The sequence below is a fragment of the Panthera leo genome, chromosome D3 (genome assembly GCF_018350215.1).
Source record: "Panthera leo isolate Ple1 chromosome D3, P.leo_Ple1_pat1.1, whole genome shotgun sequence".
In the NCBI taxonomy this organism is placed as follows: Eukaryota; Metazoa; Chordata; class Mammalia; order Carnivora; family Felidae; genus Panthera; species Panthera leo.
Genome location: NC_056690.1, coordinates 5,287,181 through 5,293,180, shown reverse-complemented (window position 1 = coordinate 5,293,180; position 6,000 = coordinate 5,287,181).

Genomic DNA, 6,000 nt, shown 5'->3' with positions numbered 1-6,000 from the left:
CCCTCGGGGCAGCCGTGGAGGCCGACTTCAGTTAGAGGTCCCCGTGGCAAAGTGTGGCGGGGCGGGTCCCCGATCGCCAGCGGCGGCCGGTGGCCGGCTGCCTTGGCTGCCCCTTGCCGCGCCGGGCCCCCTCATGGGCAGCGATGGGGAGACGGAGGCCGCCCCGGGGTAGGCCTCTGCATCATCGAGCCCACTCCCCAGGGACCGGCGTGGTGGCAGGAAGGAGGATCCCCGCCAAATGTCCGTCCTCTGCCTACCCAATGAGCAGGCCGCCGCCAGCAGCAGGAGACGCCCCTGCCCAATCGGGAGCCAGGTCCGCGCCCCGTGAGTTTGCGGATTCTGAGCAGCGGCTGGGGACAGCCAGCCAGCACCCTCCCGCCAGCCGCACCCGGCCAGGCAGCCGGCACCTCTGTCCCCAGCCAGCCTCCACCCCCCCCCCCCCCCACCGGCAAGACCCTACATCCATCAGCCGGGACCGTCCCCTGGCATCCATCACTCCGGAAAAGAGAAATCAAGACATTGCCATATCGTTGTCCCGGGATTAATGTCCCTGCTGTGAAAACAAACGTCGCGTCTTCCCGCCAACATTTATTTTTGATAAATGCTGTGACTTTGCCTTGACATTTCGGAAGCAGCGGGAGACCATTACCCGGTGACAATGTTCTATTCCACTGACATTATCTCTTAATTATAATATGCAAGTAATGCTGAAAAAAATGGCCCATAAATAGCTCTTGGGAGTTGCCGCATTCTGCCCTGTCGGGAAATGCTGAAGGATTTCATTCAGGGCTTGCAAATGAGGGAGACAGATGGATATCTTGGGGCCCCGTATGCGTCCTGCCTCTTCAATGACAAAGCTCGAAGCTCGCAGGGTGGCAGGACGTGGCAGGGAGGCAGGACTCCAGGGCGGCAGCCGTCCCCCGAGCCCCCTCCCGCCGCCCCCCTCCCCCCAATCAGGGGGCCTCCACCCCCCCCACACCCAGTGACACCCGCTAACTCCAGTCTTGCAAAAACGGTGTGTGGTTAGCACAGAGGAGACAGGCAGTGATTCCCCCCCCCCCCCCCGGAAATTAATTCCCTCCAGGGGCAGGGAGGTCGAGGGAAGGGCGTCTGGAGGAAATCCCCCCTTGCCGTTCCTCTGGGGCCTCAAGAACAGAAGAAACATTTGCCAGAGTTCCCGGGGAACGGGGTTCCGGGAGGGGTTCCAGGGGCTCTGGAACGGGCAGAGAAAGAGACAGCAGACACCGACGGAAAGGGCTTTCGGAGACTCGAGGGGCAACCAACCACAAGTGGGGCTCACGCGATGGACATTTCTGGGGACACTTTGGGGCGAGACGGGCCAAGGTGAGTCACATCTTGAAAAGCCTCCTTGCTCCAAACACAGTCAAAACTCAGTCAAACAGTCGAAACTCAAAAACAGTCAAAACTCAGACTCAAACCGATGGTTCCCGAGCAGGGGTGATTTTGCCCCCAGGGGACACCCGGCTCGGTGTGGTAGTGGCTCTTTTGGTTTTCACAGGCGAGGGTGGGGTGCTGCGGGCGTCTACTGGGCCGAGGCCACGAATGACACTGAGCGCGTGACAAGGCCCAGGACGGCCCAAAGGCCGAGAGCTGCCGGTTCCCAGAGGGAAGCGTTGATGGGCCGCCAGAGAACGTGAGGACACCAGGGGTCACCTCTGGGAAGAAAATAGCTACTTAGCTTCAACATCGAGGGGCAGCCTCGAAACTAATGAAACACAATCCATAGTTTCTAGATGGGTGGAGGAAAGGGGGGGCGGGGCGGTAAATACAAAACCAGACCCTGCATCTGCAGCTGAGAAGGAGAAAAATCTTCCCATCCATCCTTTGGGGCAGTTACTACACTTCCTCTTTATTTTACAGGGGAGGAAACCCAGGGCTGGCGGGGAGGGGACATGCCCAGTCACAGCCGCAGCTAGGGAGACGGGGTGCAGGGCAGAGGGCGGCCTGGGCTCAGATCCTGGCCGTATCACTAGCCAGCTGGTCAGCTTGGGGGAGCAACTCAACCTCTCTGGGCCTTTTTCTGGCTCTGCTGTAAAATGGGCTCTTAAACCCACTCCACGGGGCGGCGTGTGGACCGGCCGCGGTGGCCCCCGAACATGGAGCCAGACGTGGAATCCGGGACCAGTGGCTGGAGAGGTTTTAATCAAGGGAACTATTGGCAGAGAGGCGGGCAGGGCCGGGCAGGGGCAGTGGGAGCCGGGAGGGCCCTGGAGGCTGCAGGGCCCTCCTCCTCCCACCGCCTCCCACCGCCTCCCACCTCCACCAGCGCCGCCCATGGGCTGAACCCGGCCGGTAGCCCAAGGAGGGGCCGCCACCCGGTCGCCCTCCAGGACAAGGGCAAAGTGGAGCGGGACGGGGTGGGACCGGAGGACGACTGAAGAATGCCCAGCACGGCAGGAAAAGCAGACCTGAAGCCCCACGGGCTGTGTGACCCGGGGCCAGTGGCTCGCCCTCTCTGAGCCTCACTTTCTCATCGCGTTGCCGGGACCGAACGACTTCGCGGAGAGAGGCACATACGCTAGGCCAGGGCGGGGACCCGTCGGAGCCACACGGCCCCGCGTCACCGTGTTCGTTTCCCGTCGCTGCCGCAGCCAGCGAGCACACGGTCAGCGGCTTCGAGCGGCCGCCCTTTGTTCTCTTACGGTTCCGGAGGCCAGACGTCAAAATCAGGACGTCGGCAGGACTGCGCTCCTTCGGGAGGCTCTGGGGGGGCGGAGTCTGGTCCTTGTCGCAGTTTCTCAAGATGCCCACACCCCTTGGCTCCCGTGCGTCCCGGCATCCTCTGCTTCCGTCCTCTCGGGCCTCGGACCCTCCGGCCTCCCTCTTGGAAGGACCCTCGTGACCACAGAGGGCCACCCGCATGACCTGGGTTGAGCTACTTGCTTCATGATCCTTCCCTGAGCCGCGTCTGCGAAGCCACTTTGCCATGTGAGGTCACACGTTCTCAGGGTCTGCGGGTCAGGTCCTCGCCCCCCCCAGGCTTCGGCGGGAGGGGGGACACAGTCGTCACCGTCACGATTTCCGTCTCCCCCTCTCCGTGCTCCTCCACATACAGCGCTGGGACTCGAGGGGTAACGTTCGAGCGGCAGCAGGGAGGAAACCAGGGGCTGCTGGGCCGTGGGACAGTCCGGGGTGGTCCACACACTGCTGATGTGTTTGCCGTGGCCAGGACAGCCCTCCGCCAGCTTCTAGAAGTCTGTTCCCGAGAGGTCAGGCTCGGTGCAGGGTCACAGGCTCCAATGCCACCAGGACGTGGCAGCATCTCGGCAGCGAGGCCGGCCCGGCAGTGACACAGAATATTCGTCCTTTCTCAAAGCAGCAGTCGCCCAGGGCACCGCGGACAGGCAGGCGCGAGGCCCCCGGGTGCCCAGATCTTCTGATTTTGCAAAAGTAGCTGAAAAGCAGGTTTTGTACGAACTCCCTCGAGTTCGAAATTTTGGCTGCTAGTTTAGTTTTTGTCTCCCCCCTGCACACGGTGTAAGCCAAAGTCAACATGTCTGTGGGCCACTAGCTTGCACCCCCTGGTCTGGTCCAAGGCCATCCCTTCCCCCTGGGACACGACCTGGAGTTACCCTAGAACTTGCACTGCCCTGGGGTCACGGCCAGAGACAACAAGCCACGGCAGGTCCCTGCCAATGGGCCCTCAGGGGACACGCACCTGAAGCTCGATGACCCTCCGCCTCCCGCTGACCCCGCTCTTTGCCTCCAGAGCCCTGTGTCGCATCAGTGCCACAGAACTGCCCTAGACCAGCTGGCCACCTGGCTACGCAGGTCACATCCACGAGCCTCGAGGGCTTCTCCTGTACAATGGGGATAAGGATAGTGTCCGTCACGGCCGTGGTGAGCGTGGGACGAGGGGACGCAGATAGGGTGTTTAGCGGGGCCGGGCACACAGTAGGTTCTCAGCCAACAGGGTGAAGACAATCAGACCCAGAAAGCACAAAGCTTGCCTTGGCCGGAAGTCGCCTTGAGAAGGGTAGGAAGCCCGGGACGGTGCTGTGTGTTTCTTCGTCTGGTTCCCAAGCGCGTCACGAGAGATCAGCACAGGGGACGCACACAGGATTTGGGGGAGAAGAGCTGCGTCGGAATCCCGGCTCCCGCGCTACCTTGCTGTGCAGCTTGGAGCGGCTCACTCAACCTCTCTGAGCCTCAACTTCCTCATCTGTAAAATGCAGGGAATTCTTCCTCCTAGGAGGAATCTGTAGGGACTCGCAGACATAAGGCAAGCACTACGCACGCAAAAAGGCATTTGGAAAACGGTGGTGGCCTTTCAGAAATGCCCGAGATCCCCCCTTTTCAGCGCAGTCTCTGATTTAGGTGCAGATGTGCTCCCCAGGCAAAGTCAATACTGGCCTCTGCCCAAGGCCTGGCGCCGTTACTGACGTCACCGCGGGCCGCCCGGGGTGACCTGGCCTGAAACGGTCACAATCTGCCTGCTGCCTCCTTCGGAGGGAGGGGCTCCCCCAGTCCCTGTCTGCCTGCCACCAATGGTATCTCCAGACCTGCTTTCCATCCCCCCGTGGGCCTGGAACAAAGCGAATGGCCCCATTTTCCTCGCGCACCCAGCCGAGGGAGGAGACAACGCGCCACGTCAGTAGCACGGGACCCCAGGGGGTCAGGAATCTGGGTCTGCTTTGCTCGCTACTCTGTCCCCCGTGCCTCGAACAGGACCCGGCAAGACGTGAGCACTCGACAAATATTTGTTGACTTAAGAGAGAAAACTCTACCAGTTCCCGCCTGGTCACTGTGTGCCAGGTGCTGTGTTAAGTCCCTCCGATCCATCATTTCGTTGAACCCCCCACGACATTCCCGGAGGCGGGTCGTGACAGTCGAGATGGTCTAGGTTATGGACGCCGCGGTTAACAGTCCCCCGGATCTTCGCAGCTTCCGACAACCGAGGTTTATTTTGTGCTCATTCTACACAAGTCAGCTCGGGGGCTGTTTCCTGGGGAAGTCCTCATCCTGGGACCCACGCTGATGGAAGCGTCAGCATCTCAGACGCCGCCCGCCGTCGGGGCAGAGGGAAAAGGAGTTCTGAAGGTTGTCACAGCAGCAGTTAAATGCCACAGTCCACAGAGTGTTACAGATAACCGTCCGCTCTCGAGAGAATCTCACGACCCCATCCAACCACGAGGCTGCCAGCAAAGCAGCCTTCTCCGTGTGCCCGGAAGGTGACAGTTAGAAATCTGTGGTGGACACGCGACTCGGGGCTACGACACTGGGATTTTTATGGCCCCCGTTTTTACAGATGAGGATGTTGAGGTTCAGAGAGGTCAAGTGACTTGCCCAAGGTCACACAGCTAGCAACTCGCGGAGCCGGGATTCGTACCCGGTTCTGACTCCAAAAACCAGTGTCTCAGCTGTTACCACTTACAAACACCAGAGTATGATCTATTTTACCCGGTTTGTGCAGAAGATAAACGCATCCCATGACTTCAGCTGATGGAAGGCACCCACCTACACGCCTCCAGAAAGGGGTTTATAGCCACAGACACGCATGCCTAAATTATACAACTAACACACAAAGGCAAGTACTGCTCAGAAACCGACAGACTGAGTCTTGTCCAAGTTGTGTTTCGTTTGGCCCACGTAGTACTTTATTTAATTGGGATTCGTTGCCAGTAATTAAAAATCGGGAAATTTCACCTTCTTCAAAGCCATCTCCTTTTGAAAATTAAACCAAAAATTAGACGACTTGGCCACAATAGCCTGCATCCAGCCTAACAAGGCGGCGGCCGCGAGCGCGACTGAAGGCAAAGCCAGGTTCTCAGGTGACAGGAAGGCAGCCTGGGCCCGCGGGTGGAGGGAGGGGCGTCACTCGCCCAGAGCGCAGCCCGCGAAATACCGCTCTCTTGGAGCTCGGATCTGACACCCCAGCCGTCTTGCTTTCGTGAAACGTCATCCGTCTTCCAAATGGTGTCCCCTGTATCACTTCAGAAGTGTTAGGGGAGCCTGGCGACTCAGTCGGATAAGCGTCCA